Here is a 17,137-nt window from a genome sequence, read left to right on the forward strand (position 1 = left end):
TTTTCTTCTGTCATAACATATAGTAATACTTTCCTGCAGACTCAGCATATTCAGCTGAAGTGTATGCTTTTATACCATTTAACAATATGCCAATATGCTTTATTATTATTATACTCAGAACTGCTTGGGTACTTTTTTCAGCACAGGCCTTTTTAGCTGTTTCTAAATGAGTTTGACAGATGCAATAAAAGCAAAAATAAATGAAATTCTATTTTACAGTACCTATGAATCCTCATTGTAAGATGACCAAGATTATATACTGACTAAATATATAATTTTGTTTTGAAGTGTGGACTGTTCTAGCATCTCCATACAACACCAGCCTTTTCAAAAGAGAGGAAAACGGAAGTCATTAAAGCTTTGATCTCTCACTCATTTCATTCAGTTTCAAAGTCAGGCTAGTTATGAAAGTTCTAGACATGCCACACCATGTTTTATTTCTGCATTATTACTTTACTTTTATAGAGAATTTGGGACTTATATCAAAGGAAATATGTTAAATCATTCCAGGCTCTAAGTTAGTACGAATCAGCTTTTATTTATTTTTAAAACTTCCCATCCTGTTAACTTCCCAGCTTTATTAAAGTTGGTGATTTGAAAAAAAAGGCTCAGTTACCAAATATACCCAAATTGTCAGGGTTTATATGAAAAGATTTTTCCTTCTGTTCTAATCTAATTGTTTGTTTTAGGAGATCCCAATAAAATTAGCCAAGGAAAACTTGTGCTTCCAAAAGCACACTTACAAGCCTTTTTGTCAGGAGCAGAGATGCTCCCAAATCCCTCTGAGAGAATAACCATTTCATTGTTAAAGAAATTCTTCCTGTTGTCATTTCAAAGTTATTTATGACGTTATTTTGAGCTTGGATCTTTCACCTTCCATAAACAAACAAACAAAAAACCCCAAACCAAAAACTGGGAAAGAGCTATTAACATTACAATAATTTCCCCAGGTAGTCATCAAACCTCCAGGAAAAGAGGCTTCAAAATGTGCAAATGTAGCTAAAATGATACTCTTGCTGTCTTAATGGGACAAGGTTTCTTGAAATAATTTTTGAATACAGAGATTTATCAAATTTATTCAATTTAATCATAGGTTTGTAACACTCAAATATCATGGAAAGGAGAAATGGGATTTCAGAACATTACATTTCTGTAGTACAAGCCACACTGAGTCACTGGGTTTTGCTATTATACAAATAATGTAGACAGGAAAGGAAGAGCCATATTTTAATTTATAATTATGCCAAAGTCAAAATCTTTACACTAATAAATTTTATCACACTTATACTTAGCACATTTATTTTTTAACCCATTCTTATTTTGGAGGAAAAGTTATTAGCCACCCATAATCATTAATTCCAACATATGATAGTTTCATCTTCTCCTCCTCTTTCCCTTCTAACAAAATAATTGGAGGGTTCATGTAACTGAACTTTTCCAATTAGAAATACATACATGCACACACACACACACACACAGAGGAGCCAGGGCATATATATTCATACAATTCAAGTAAACACGAACGCCAGACAATATTCAGGGCACTGTGTTAAATAAAATAAAACACAGATGAGTAATAAGGAATCTCTGAATCATAGGTTGCAACATTTAATATTATCTGAATTACTTCTCTATCCATTATACCCTGTAAATTCCACCTAATGATATTTAAAATCCCCAGGAGATTTTCTTATAAAACTTAAGACATGCTGATGCATGTCTGTACAGATACCGTGGAAAAATACTACAGATATAAGGAAAAGACAACAAACACCCCTATTTAAAAATTGGGAAAAATGAAACAAGCAATTAACAGACCAATTTTGCAACAATGAGGAACCACTTAACAAATACAGAAAGTAAAGATAAATATCAAACTTTTAAAAATATTACATTGTGGAATAGAAATGGGTCTGAAAATGACTCCCCAAGGTAAGGTAAATTTACAGTTTTTACTACTGTATGATAGGAATTTTTAAGAAATAACATGCACATATTACTTCACTAAGTAAAAATAAGAAACTAAAATGATACCAAAATAATTACAGTATAACACAGAATGTGTTAAATAATATAAGCCATAATGTGATCACAAGGTTTCTAAGAAGGGAAAGAGAAATTCTGACTGAGAAAAGAACATCATTTATAAAGAAGGTAGCATTTAAGATAGGCCTTGAAAGAGGGCCTTGAAAAATGTAGCAGTAGGAGGAAAGTACTTGAACAGAGACTAGAAGTAATGACAGAAGGCAAAAAAGTCAGTACAAGAGAGTCCAGAGAACAGCAAAGAACTGTTTAAAGATGTTTAACAAAATAGCAAGAGAGATAAGAATAGAGCTGGAGGAGGGCTTAAATGGTTCTGATATATCAAAGAAATGGCAAGATATAGGAAGAGATAAGGCTGGAGAGACAAGAGGGCTTAAAGCATTTTGATTGAAGAAATGACTATAAATTCCATCCTTTGGAATAAACTAAAATACAGATTCTCCAAAGAGGTGATTCCCAAACCATAGGTCCTTGGAACTGGGGAAAGCTTTTACAAGGGATTCACAAATCTATATATGCAATTAAAAAAAAAAAAGTCTATAGTCTAAATATCTTGAATTTTTAAAATTGAACCTGAATTCAGGCTGGATGCCACGGTAGAAAAAGTGATGTGGTCAATTTCTTTTTTTTTTTTTTTTTTTTTTTCCATCTGAGGCTCCTAACTCTGCTTCCCTACTCTATGGGTTGTGTCTAGGTCTTTCAGGATTGAAACAGGAGAAGAGAAAGAGGCAAAGGACAGGAAAATCCCCCTTGACTGCTACAGATGTAATTTGGTACTAGTTTCCTCTAAGCTTGCCAGTGCAAAAGTATTATTCTTTTTTTATTCAAGCTTATTTATGGGTTCCTCAGAGCTCTTCCCTGGCTGGGGATTTTCACCACCAGGTGCTTTAGCCCAGGCTCTGCACTCTGTGGGTGAATACCATTTGTTTAAGCAACTCTATAAAGACACTTTATTTTGGAGTCACCTCATTCCTCTTGAACAAAAGCTTACATTGTAATTTGTTTGTTTTTTCTCTCCTGGGGCAAACACAGGATCATCCTTGGTCTGGAATAGCTCTTGGCATACAAGCCATTCCCAAAGCTACTATGTCTCATTTCTCCATCAGAGCTACTATCCACTCTAAGTCTTGCTTCTGGGTTTTCTCAGGTGTTGGTTAGAAAATGATCTTCTTTGCAGCCCACAAATTACTGAAGAGACATGGATGAATCTCTTCAGCTAATCTTCTTGAAGCTCCTTTAGAATTAAGTGATGAGAAAATCTCTTCCAGGTAGGGGCAGAAATCAATAGCCTCCCAGCAACTCTTTTCAAAGAAATCCGCCTCCTCCCATTTGGTCAGTTCTATGAAAACTCTTTAATATACTTGAAGGTGAGGGGCTGAAGATTACAACACATATTTTAGATCATCCCTCCTTTGCAAGCCCCCTGTTGAATATTCTACCTTTGCTTGGGAATATGAAGGCATTTGGCAAAAACTGTCTTAAGTCTTGTAGAAATTAACATCGAATTCTAATTTAATATCCGGTTACAGACTTAACTAAACCAGAAGTCTGAAATTAAACCTAAAAAAATAAAATTAACATTAACAGGATGTATAACATGGCATGTAAAACTAACAAGGCATATAATATATACCATTCACTACAGCAAAGTCTCTAGGTCACATGACTCATTCCCTAATCTTTCTAAATTTAAGCCCTTACTTTCTATTCTCTACCTGGTGCTCTAGTAATGCAAACTTTCTTGAGATTGCCTATACTCCTGTACTTTCCATGCTGTAGCTTTTCTCCACACCTCTCCCATGTGCTCTTCTTCCTAAAATAAGTTAATGAGCTTTGATAAATGTATACTTTGTATAACCAGCACTCCAATCAATATATAGATATTTATTTCCCTTCTGCCCCTTAGCAATCAATATGCCACCCTACCTCTACCTTAATTTACCACTATTTTGAATTCTATCACTATAGGTTTTTTTGCTTATTCTAGAACTTCATATAAATAAAATCACACAGCAGGATTTGACTAACTATAGCTCAAATTCAGCTTGACCCCTATTTTGAAAAGAAAGTTTCATTAGAATACTGCCATACTCATGTATTTGCATCTTCTCTATCATGGATTTCACATGACAATGGCAGATGTGAATAGTCATAATAGAGACTTTATGTCACAGAAAACGTAAAATACTTACAATTTTTGCAGAAAAATTTTGCTGACTGACCCTCATCATATTGTTTGTACTCTTTGTGTCTGGCTTCTGTCCCCAAGCATGTTTTAGAGATTCATCCATGCTACTGCATTCCTCAATATTGTATCAGTTTTCCATCCTTTATTATTGCTTAGTAGTATTCCAAACTATTAATATCCCCCAATTTGTTCATAACTCTTGTTGATTAAAATTTGTGTTAAGTTTGGGCTATTAAAAATAATATATATAAAATAATGCATATAAGTAATCTTAGTGGATTGCTATGAAATAAATAGAAAGGTGTTTTTTGAAGAAATGTTTAAATTTAACAAAGCCCAATTTGTCATTGTTTAAATGCTTAGTATTTTCTGTGACCTGAGAAATCTGTCTACTCCAAGGCCATAAAGAATCTCTACTATTTTTTTGTAGAAATAATATTTTTTTAAATTTTACATTCATCTCTATAACCAGTTGCAAATGTATTCTGTGCAAAGCTTTTGATCAAGACTTATTTTTTTTCATGCACACACTTAGTTGTTTCCACACCATTGTTGAAAATTATTATTTCTTCCAGAGAACTAACTTGATAACTGTTAAAAATCAATTAATAATATATGTGTGGGTCTATTTTCTGGAATCTCTCTTCTATCCCATCAACTTATGTGTTTTTCCATAGAGTACTCCTGGAAGTCAGGCAGGAAAATAACTCTACTTTTCCCCTTCTTTTTAAAACTTGTTTTAGCTATTCTGAGTCCTTGGCATTTCCATGTAAATTTTGAATTATCTTTTAAGTTTCTACCCAATGGACAAAAAGATTCTGCTGGAATTTTGGTTGCTTTTGCCTTGACTCTTCAGCTAAATTTAGAAAGACTGGATGTCTTGATATGTTGAATTTTCTAACCCACAGTTTTGGTAACTCTTTTCTTTTATTTACATTGTCTTTCATTTCTTTGAGCACTGCTTAGTAATTTTTAGTTTATAGTTCTATTCATTTTATTTAATCTACATATTCCATGTGTTTTTATTATACTGGAAATGCCTCTATATTTTTGTTTGATTTTCCATTTCTTAGTTATAGTAATAAAACACTTTTTAAAACATACTGGTCTTCTAACCTGTGGGTTTACTAAATTAACTTAATTCTAGTAGTATTTGGTGGATGCCTTTGATGTTCTACATAGATGATATTATCTTTATGGAGAAAGTTTTAAATCTTCCATTCCAATCCTTAAGTCTCTTTTTTTCTCTTGCTTTAGTGCAATGGCTAGAACATTAGATACAATAAGAAATGGAAGTGACAATAGCAGTCTTCCATCAATCTTTGATAGAAAATGTTTAATATTTTACCATTTAATATTGTTAGCTGGAAGATGTTTGTGGCTGTCCTTTGTCAAACTAAAAAATTTTTTATGGTTGTAATTTATGAGACTTTTTATCATAGACATTGAATTTTGTCACATATGAGATGATCATATGGGTTTTCTCTTTTATGCTATTAATAATTAACTACATTGTTTGAATTTTGACTGTTGAACCAATCTTGCATTCATGGAGTTGACTCAAATTAGTTATAAAATATTATCATTTTTATGTATTGCTAATTTAATTTTCCAATATATTCTTAAGGGCTTTTGCTTCCATGTTCATGAGAAATACTATCTATAATTTTCTTTTCTTATAATGTCTTTATTAGTACTGGTCTCAGGAATCTATTGGCCTAATTAGATAAGTTGGGAAGAATTCCCTACTTCTCTATTTTCTGAAAAAGTTTAGTAACATTGGTGTATGTCTTTCTTAAATGCCTCATAAAATTAACTGGCAAAGATATCTAAACTGAAGTTTTCTATGTTGCAAAAAAGTTATTTAATAAAACTTTAATTTCTGTAATAAGTTTGAGGACATTTCAATACTCGGTTCAGTTTTAGCAAGCTGTATTCTTCAAGAATGTGTTCATTTTATCAAACATCAAACTTACTGCCATAAAGTTGTTCCTTCTATTCTCTGATTATCTTTTATCTATAGGAGCTATAGTCATGTTTGTCCTTTCTTCCTTGGTATTCCTCATTTGTGTTATATCTTTTTTCTCTTCATTTATTATGGTTTAATCAAGTTTAATAGTATTTTCTAACAATCAAATTTTGCTTTATAAATATTCTCTATTGTTTATATGATTTCTATACTATTGATATCTGATTCTATTATTTATTTATTTATTTATTTTACACTGAACTAACTTTTTTTTCTGGCTTCTAATATGTAAACAAAGATCTTTCATTTTTAGTTTCTTTCATTTTCCAAGAAAGGTGTTAAAAGTTAGGAATTTCCTCCAAGTACTAAATTAGTTGCATTCCATGAACTTCAACTTTTTTTTTTTTTTTACTGTTAAGTGCGATGTGATTTATATGCTAATATTTCTGACGATTTCTGCTTTAATACATGGATTACTTAGAAATATATTTTCTTTTCAAATATTTGAGATTTTTTTAAATTTAAAATTTAAATCTAATCTTATTCCATTGGGTTAAAAGATATATTCTGTAACATTTCAATGCATTGACTTATACAGAGTGATCTTATTCTCTGGCATATGTTTTATCTTGGTTAATGTCCCCTGTATAATCTAAAAGAATGTATATTATGCCATTGTTAGTAGAGTTTGTAAATGTAAATTGCATCAAGTTGGTTGATGGTATTGTTCATATCTTCTACACCAATCTGATTTTGTGTTTACTGTTCAACCAGTTACCTAAAAGAGAGTTAATTGGTTCTCCAAATATGTTTGCCAATTTTTCTCTCTGTCCCCTTAGTTCTTTCAACTTTTCCTTCATGTATTTTTTACCTCGGTTATTAGGTTCATACACATTTAGAATTGTTTTGTCTTCCGGATAGGACTGCCACTTTTATCATAAACTTTAATAAAAAGCTATTTAACACCTCAGGTTTTAATTCAGGCTGATATTGCTTTTGGCCATAAAACTCTCCAAAACTTCATTGACTTATTATCTGTCTGATTCTTAAGATCCCTATACCAATAGATACTCTTACAATTCCTTTTGAAATATGCCTTCTCTCTCTCAGCTTAATTAGTTACTTTTATATAGGCTTCTTATTCTCTTTTACAGAGCAGTTTTGCCTAATTCAGAGACTATTTCTGGAGGCCACATTAATTTATTCAAAATATTTAATAAAAAGTAGGATGGACTCCCCATGATTTTTTTCTTTGCTTGTGACTGTCTTAAACTCAATACTAAATAGATGTTGTAGTTATCAATATTTTCTTTTAAGTATTAGAGAAAAAAAGTTTTGTTGTCCAATCTATAAGTCTCAGAAGTTCTCTATTTATTTCTCCATCCTTTCTTAAAAAAAAAAAAATTCTCTTATGAACTCATGTCTTTTTCACAGAAATGCAGCTTTTTAAATGCAGCTGACAAATAACAATTAACTCACACTAAGAACATGCTTCTTCAAAAGCGTTCATGTAAAACCTCAATTTTATTATGCCATTGTATGTCTTCCAAGTTATCCATTGTGCATTTTATGAAATACCATTGGAAACACTGGTTACTCCTTCTCTAGATCTCTGCTTCTTCCCTAGTCAACAATAAAAGAAATGATACATACTTTTGGCTTTTGGTTTAGGCAACTCCTCATTTCCAGTATCAGTTTCACTATTTGTCAAGTGAGCCCTTTAAAGGGGCATGGATCCTGCTAATTCACATCAAGGACTCTATCAAGAAGCATAGTTGCAATAGCTAGGGATGCATCACACAGATATTCCCCCAACTGGCCAATGGACAGCACTAGTAATCTGTATACTTCACTCCCCCACACCATGGAGCCAGCTCCCTGGTTCATGCTTTCAACAGCAATAATAGCAAGCATTGACAGACAGCTAATGAGCACATGGAGACGGTTAGCCAGAATCGGTGGGCCAGGGAGAGATGACAAGCTTGAGTTTTACCTCTGTTCTTGGGAAATCAAAAGAAAGGCTGTCAGCACCCAGCCTGGTACACTACAGGATTAACAAAGGCATATAAAACTGAAGAATTTTGCCACAAGAGGGAGCAAAGAGCATGAGGCAGGTCTAAGAAAGCTGCCAAAACCCTACCAGAGCTAATGGAAATTATTTCTCCTCAAAAGTCAGTTAGTAAAAGTAGAAGAGATGACTGCTACTTCAAATGTAAAGACAAAAATTCAAGACTTCAAGGAATATAAGAATCAAGGAAACATGACACCACCAAACATTCACTATCATCTTCCAGGAACCAACACCAAACCATGAAGATCTGCAATTGACCTGATAAAGAATTCAAAATGCTGGAATTTTAAAAATCTAAAGCTGAATGGGCTATCAGAAAACACAGAAAGCATTTCAAGGCAATCAGAAAAATTAGAAGTTTAACAAGGATATAGAAATCACAAAATAGAACCAAACAAATTATGGAACTAAAGAATACAATGGATGAAATTTAAAAATGAAATAAAGCATTCATAGCAGCAGGAATCTAGTTAAAGAAAGAATCTATGGTTCAGAAGACAGGGCCTTCAAATTACCTAGTTTGAAGAGAACAACAGTAAAAGAATGAAAAAGAATTAAGAAAATCTATGTAATCTATGGAATTCCATTAAAAGAAACAATCTTCTAATTATTGCAGTCCTATAGAAGAGGAGAAGGGAACAGCAAGTTTATTTAAAGAAATAATGGCTGAAAACTTCCCAAATTAGAGAGATAATTTGGGTATCCACATTTATTAAGTTCATAGTTCACCAAACAAACTCAAAGAGATTTTCTCCAAAACATATTATAATAAAATTGTTAAATAGCAAAAGTTTTTTTTTTGTTTTGTTTTGTTTTGTTTTTGTTTTTTAAGTATCTTAAAGCAACAAGAGTAAAGCAGTTTATAACTGACAAGGTTTTCAGCAAATTTCTTAGCAGAAAACTTACAGGCCAGGAAAGAATGGAATGATACATTTAAAGAGCTAAAAGAGGGGCACCTGGGTGGCTCAGTGGGTTGATCCTCTGCCTTCCGCTCAGGTCACGATCTCAGGGTTCTAGGACTGAGCCCCACATCAGGCTCTCTGCTCAGTAGGGAGCCTGCTTCCCTCTCTCCCTCTGCCCGCCTCTCTGCCTACTTGTGATCTCTGTCAAATAAATAAATAAAATCTTTTTAAAATAAATAAATAAAGAGCTAAAAGAAAAAAATGATCAATCAAGAATATATTATCCAGCATGGTTGTCCTTCAGAAATGAAGGAGAGATAAAGACTTTTAGATATATAAAAGCTGGTGAAGATCATCAATACTAGACTTTCTTTATAAGAAATATGGAAAGGAATTCTTCAGCTAAAACTAAAAGGTGCTAATAACTTTAAAAATGGAAATATATGGGTGGCTCAGCTGAAGCAATTGCCTTCAGCTCAGGTCATGATTCCAGAGTCCCAGAATCAAGTCCCACATTGGGCTCCCAGCTCCACAGGGAGTCTGCTTCTCCCTCTGACCCTCTCCCTTCTCATACTCTCTCTTTCTCTTTCTCTCTCTCTCTAATAAATAAACAAAATCTTCAAAAAAATATATAACTGCTAAAAGTAAGTACATAGTCAAATTCAAAATCTCTAGGGGTGCCTGGGTGGCTCAGTGGGTTAAAGCCTCTGCCTTCAGCTCAGGTTATGGTCCCAGGGTCCTGGGATCGAGCCCCGCATCGGGCTCTCTGCTCAGCAGGGAGCCTGCTTCCCTTTCTCTCTGCCTGCCTCTCTGCCTACTTGTGATCTCTGTCTGTCAAATAAATAAAACCTTAAAAAAAAATTCAGAATACTTTAAAACTATAATATGATGGTATATTAAACACATAATTCTAGTATAAAGGCTAAAGTAGCAAATCCTTTATAAGAACAAAAGTCCTTTATTAAAAATAACTATAGATATAATAATTTGTTAATGAACACATAATATAAAAATAAGTAAATTCTGACATAAAAATATAAAAATGGGGGCAGGGGAGTAAAAGGGTAACCTTTTCATATGTAATCAAAGTTAAATTGCTATTTGTTACCTGGGTGGCTCAGTCAGCTAAGCAACTGCCTTTGGCTCAAGTCATGATCCCAGAAGCTTGGGAGTCCTATATCAGGCTCCCTGCTCAGAGAGGAGTCTGCTTCTCCCACTGCCCCTCCCCATGCCTGCTCATGCTCTCTCACTCTCTCAAATAAATAAATAATCTTATTTTAAAAACGTTTAAATTCCTGTCATTGTAAAATAGACCGCCATACCTATAACGTGTTTTATGTAAGCTTCATGGTAATCACAAAGCAAACATCTAGAACAGATACACAAAAGACAGAAGGGAACCAAAGCATACCACCACCCAGAATCATCAATTCACAAGGGAAGGAGCAAGAGATGAAAAGAATAAATGAAAGAAATAAGAGAAATACAAAATAGCCATAAAACAATCAATGAGATCTAATAAGCCCTTACTAATAAAAATTACTCAAAATGTAGTGGACTAAATTCTCTAATCAAAAGATATACAATGCCTGGTTGGGTGGGTGGGTGGGGGGAGACCCATATATGCTGCTGGGTTTCACCAGCAAACCCTGAGACAGCAAATGAAAAGATTACTCCAGACACCTTAGTAGGAGAAAGGAGGGGCCAGACGTTTTAGTGGTGAAAGGCCTGAGCCAAGCCCTGTCTTCACTTTTATTGTGAGTTTAATCAGTAAACCACATGCAAGGCAAGGAGTTTGTGAAGTATGTGACCACTACAGGTGTCTTTATTTTAAACATTCACTTCCTGGATGAGAACTTTTGAACATTAGTAAGGATCTGGCCACTTTCAGCCAAGAAACTTAAAAGAAGGTCCAGTGTTCTGGACACTCCTCTTTTGTGTTTTAAATAGTCTCATCCAGGGAGGCATATACAGGTCAGATTTTATCTATCCAGGGACTGTGCATCCCCTCAATATGCTCCTTACATGAGACTCATTTCAGCTTTAAATATACATAGGCTCAAAGTAAAGGGATGGAAAGTTTTTTCATTCAAGTGGGAGCCAAAAGAGAGTAGCTATAAGTAGCTATACTTATATCAGACAAAATACACTTTAAGCCAAACATTGTATCAAGAGACAAAGAAGGTTGTTACATAACAATGAAGGGGTAATTCACCAAGAGTATATAACAATTATAAATATATATGCACCAAACATCAGAACACCTAGATATATTAAACAAATACTAATAGATCTGAAAGAAGTACATGACAATACAATAATATTAGGGGACTCCAATACCTTACATTTAACAATGGCTACCTTATCCAGACAGAAACATTGGAGTTGAACTATACTTATGCAAAATGGATCTAGCAGACATATACAGAACATTCAATCCAAGAGCAGCAAAATACACATTCTTTCAAGCACACATGGAACATTCTACAAGATAGCTCATGATAGGTCACAAATCATATTTTAGCAGATTTAAGAAGACTAAAATCATACCAAGTATCTTTTCTGATCAGAATGGTATGGAATTGGAAATCAATAATAAAAGGAAAAGCGGAAAAATTATATGTGGAAATTCACTAAGAGTAAATGAAAAACATAAAACCTGCAACTGTAATACTCCTAGAAAAAAATATAGGTAACAGTGATTTGATATTGGTCTTGGCAATAATCTTTTGGATATGACAGAAAAACAAAAGCAACAAAATCAAAAGGAAATAAATGGGACTATATGAAACTAAAAAGTTTCTGCATAGCAAAAGAACAATCAACAAAATAAAAAACATTACCTATGGAATGGGGAAAACATTTATAAACCATACACCTTGTAAGAACTTAATATTCAAAATATATACAGAATGCTACAACTTGATAGCAAAAACAAACAAATAAACAATCTGATTAAAAAATAAGAATTGAATAGACATTTCCCAAAGCAGACATAAAAATGGTTAAACAGGTACATGGAAGATTTTCAACATTACTAATCACAAGGGAGATACAAACCCAAACCACAATGAATTTATCAACTCAAATCTATTACAATGGCTATCATTAAAGAGACAAAACATAACAAGTGTTAGGAACACTTTTGCACTCTTAGTAGGTGTGTAAACTCGTGTAGCAACTATGAAAAACAGTATGGAGATTCCTCAAAAATTTAGGACTAGAACTACCCTATGACCCAGCAATCCCAATTCTGGGTATTTATCCAAATTATTTGAAATCAGTTTTTGAAAAGATTCCTTGACTTCCATGTTCAATGCAGAATTATTCACAATAGCCAAGACATAGAAACAACCTAAGTGTCCCTCTACAGATGAATGGATAAAGATGTGTATGCATATATATATATATGCATGTAGGTATGTATATATGCATATTATACACACAGATACACACATACACAATGACATATTATTCAGCCATGAGAAAGAAAAAATCCTGTCATTTGCAACAACATAAATGTAACTTGAAGGCATTATGCTAACTGAAATAAGTCAGAAAGAGAATGACAAAAGTTGTATAATATCACTTAAATGTGAAATCTAAAAAAGCCAAACTCAGAAAGTAGAAGAGTGATTGCTAGGGACTAGGGGTTAGGGGAAATGAGATCAAAGGGTATAAACTTTCAGTTTTAAAAAGAAATAAACGGTATTCAAATTAGTGAAGAAGAAGTCGAACTCTCTCTTGTTGCAGATGACATGATATTTTATGAGGAAAACCCAAAAGACCCCATCCCCAAATTACTAGAACATATACAGCAATTCAGTAATGTGGCAAGATACAAAATCAGTGCAAAGAAGTCACTTGCTTTCTTATACCCTAACAATGAAACTGTATAAAAGGCAATTAGATAATCATTTCCATTTACAATAGCACCAAAAAGCATGAGATACCTTGGACTAAACCTAACCAAAGAGGTAAAGGATCTACAGTCGAGGAACTATAGAACACTCATGAAAGAAACTGAAGACATAAAAAGATGGAAAAACATTCCATGCTCATGAATCAGAAGAATAAACATTGTTAAAACGTCTATGCTGTCCAGAGCAATCTATACCTTCAATGCCATCCCAAACAAAATACCAGTGGCATTGTTCAAAATGCTGGAACAAACAATCTTAAAATTTGTATGGAACCAGAAAAGAACCTGAATCACTAAGGAAATGTTGAAAAAGAAAAACAAAGCTGGGGCATCACGTTGCCTAATTTCAAGCTGTTTTACAAAGCTGTGATCACCAAGACAGCATGATACTGGCACAAAAACAGACACAAAGACCGATGAAACAGAGTAGAGAGCCCAGATATGGACTCTCAACTCTGTAGTCAAACAATCTTTGACAGAGCAGGAAAAAATATCCAGTGGGAAAAAGGCAGTCTCTTCAATAAATGGTGCTGGGAAAATAGGACAACTATGTATAGAAGAATGAAACTCAACCATTCTCATACACCATACACAAAGGTAAACAAAATGGATAAAAGACCTCAACATGAAACAGGAATCCATCAAAATCCAAGAGGAGAACATAGGCAGTAACCTCTTCGACATTGGCCACAGCAACTTCTTTCAACACACGTCCCCAAAGGCAAAGGAAACAAAAGCAAAAATGAACTTTTGAGAACTTCATCAAGATAAAAGTTTCTGCACAGCAAAAAGAAACAGTCAACAAAACAAAGAAGCAATCCATGGAATGGGAGAAGATATTCACAAATGACACTACAAAGGGCTGATATCCAGGATATATGAAGATCTTCTCAAACTCAACACCCAAAAAACAGATAATCATGTCAAAAAATGGGCAGAAGACATGAACAGACACTTTTCCAATGAAGAGATACAAATGGCTAACAGATACATGAAAAAATGTTCATTATCATTAGCCATAGGGAAATTTAAATCAAAACCACATTGAAATACCACCTTACACCAGTTAGGATGGCAAAGATTAACAAGGCAGGAAACAACAAATGTTGGAGAGAATATGGAGAAGGGGGAACTCTGTTACACTGTTGGTGGGAATGCTAACTGGTATAGCCACTTTAGAAAACAGTGTGGAGATTCCTCAAACAATTAAAAATAGAGCTACCCTATGACCTGGCAATTGCACTACTGCATGTTTACCCCAAAGATACAGATGTAGTGAAAAGAAGGGCCATTTGTACCCCAGTGTTCATAGCAGCAATGTCCACAATGGCCAAACTGTGGAAAGAGCCGAGATGCCCTTCAACAGACAAATGGATAAAGATGTGGTCCATATATACAATGGAATATTAATCAACCATCAGAAAGGATGAATACCCAACTTTTGTGTCAACATGGATGGGACTGGAGATTATGCTGAGTGAAATAAGTCGAGCAGTGAAAGTCAACTGCCGTATGGTTTCACTTACTTGTGGAACATAAGAAATAACATGGAGGGCACTGGGAAAAGGAAAGGAAAAGTGAATTGGAGGAAATTGGAGCAGGAGGGAAACCATGAAAGACTGTGGACTCTGAGAAACAAACTGAAGGTTTTGGAGGGGAGGGTGTGAGGGGATGGGTGAGCCTGGTGATGGGTACTAAGGAGAGCACAGATTGCATGAAGCACTGAGTGTTTTACATAAACAATCTTGGAACACTGCATCAAAACAAAAAAACAAAACAAAACAAAAATGAACATGTTCTAGGGCTCTGATGTACAGCATAGTAATTATAGTTAATAATACTGTATTATATCATTGAAAATTGCTAAAAGATTTTTAATGTTCTCACCAGAAAAAAGAGATTATTAATACATAAGTTGAGGAAGGTGTGAACAAACCCTACTGTTGCAATTGTTTCTCAATATATGAGTATCAAGTTATCACATTAAACACCTTAAACTTACTCTATGTCAATTATATCTCAATAAACCTGAAAAAATTTTTAAAAATTTCAGAAATCCCAAGCATATTTTTAAGGATAATCATTTGAACTAAATATACAAAGTATTAAAACTATACTTTTCCAAGATTTGGTATATCATGTAAACATCCCTTATCACCAAAAATACTAGTTTTTTGGAGGGCTTGTTTGGCTCCAAAACTAGCAGTTTCATGTTAGTGAATGTTATTCATAGATGACATGAATACTGTCTCTCTGTAAACTTTACATGTGCTTAACCATGAATTAATTAATTAATTAATTAATTTTAAGGTTTTATTTGAGAGAGAGAGCACATGAGTGAGAGAGCATGAACATGGGGGAGGGGAGGAGGAAAGGGAGAAGCAGACTCCTTGCTGAGCAGAGAACCCAATGTAGGGCTTTATCCCAGGCAGGACCCTGAGACCATGACCTGAACTAAACGCAGACTCAACCGACTGAGCCACCCAGGTGCCCTAACCAAGAATTTAAAGACAGTAGTTTCTTAACAGAAAAGTGTTGCATCTCCCTGCTAGCTAGTATTTTCACCTCTTTTTCTACTTCAATTTAAATCATACTTCTGAAGCAAGGATCTTGAAGGATCATTTTACCTGATTATAGTTAGTAACACACAAACCATCCCAAACATCTTTAGGAGCAAACCAAAAAACCTAATTCGGGTGGCCAAGAAGCTACATCTTCAGAGTCATCCCTTTCTGTGCCATTTTAATTGCTTTCTGAGTTTCACACAAAGCTGATATTTTCAATGAAGACATCAACACAAAGCAGAGCCAACCCAAAGCTGTACACAGCCTCACAGTTCAGACTTTTACAAATATTTTTAGCTGCATCCTGTCCATAGTGCTAAATATGTTCTACTACATCCATTCCCAAGGGGACAGACATGATATCATAAACAGAAGTTTATAAATTTACTGCCTGATTAGGGGGAAAAAAATAAGAAAAGAAAATCTTCTTCTGCTAAAAAAACAAGAGCTCTTATTTGAACAACAATAATAAATCCGGTGGTACAAACAAGGAAAATATTGGAAACAACAAAAAGTTCTCGTTTTTTCTCAGAAAATTTAGTTTCCCCAAAAGGAAAAAAAAAATGTAGTGTGAAAGCTGGAATTGACCTATTAAACACAAATTTGATGAGCAAATAATTCCAAGTGATGTCAGCTACTTAAGCTGGCAGTTATTTTCAGGGCTAGTCATTCCATTATTTTACTGAACAGCTGCTGGTAAGAAAAACCACACTCAGTGTAACAGCCCACTTCTGGACTATTACATCAGCCAGCAAACTCTGCCTCTCCACTTTCAACAACATCACTCAAAACCCCTAATGACTTTCCTCATCCAATGGAGTAACATGTAAACCCTCTCATCTGGCCTTCAAGTCTCTCCAGAATCTGACTCCAAACCTACATTGTAACATCAAGACTTTGTTATATTTGTGTTCTATGCAATTCAAGTCAAGATGAGCTCTTTAGTTGTACACAGTGCATGTACATTTCTAACTATGTTTTGTTCCTGTTTTTCCCTCTCAAGGAAAAGTTCTGACCCATCACCTCAATAATTTAAAATCCTACCTGTCCTTCAAGTCACCTATCAAATGCAGCTTCCATTTAGAAACCTACCTTCATTGCCCTAGCCAAAGTTTCCTTCCTATGGTTCCTTATTTCTAACCCTGTCATAAACCCAAGACACTGCTTTGAATTGCCTTTCTCTCTTAGACTTTTTGTCCTTCATCATTAGACTGTAAGCCATTATACAAAATTTGATTAATGCTTACACATAATTAATATTTACTAAACTCTACTCAAAGTAGCAAACAATGGAGATGTTGAAATTTTCATTTCTATAAAAATTTAATCTAAATGTATCAAATCCTTGGGGTGCCTGGGTCGCTCAATGGGTTAAAGCCTCTACCTTCAGCTCAGATCATGATCTCAGGGTCCTGGGATAGAGCCCTGCCTCAGACTCTCTGCTTAGCAGGGAGCCTGCTTCCTCCTCTCTCTCTGCC

The 17,137-nt window shown here is 34.3% G+C and overlaps 1 protein-coding gene across 1 annotated transcript in view; it reads right to left on the reverse strand.

Moving 5' to 3' along the window:
- Positions 1-291: 291 nt before the first annotated feature.
- The window catches only part of LOC309868706 (uncharacterized protein), a 207,670-nt gene continuing 190,824 nt past the window's right edge, over positions 292-17,137 (reverse strand). Inside the window, exon 7 of the transcript XR_014313802.1 lies at positions 292-323. The gene's annotated coding sequence lies outside the window, so the exon portion shown is untranslated. The remainder of the gene's footprint in view (positions 324-17,137) is intronic.

The sequence above is a fragment of the Mustela nivalis genome (assembly GCF_964662115.1).
Source record: "Mustela nivalis genome assembly, chromosome: 7".
In the NCBI taxonomy this organism is placed as follows: domain Eukaryota; kingdom Metazoa; phylum Chordata; class Mammalia; order Carnivora; family Mustelidae; genus Mustela; species Mustela nivalis.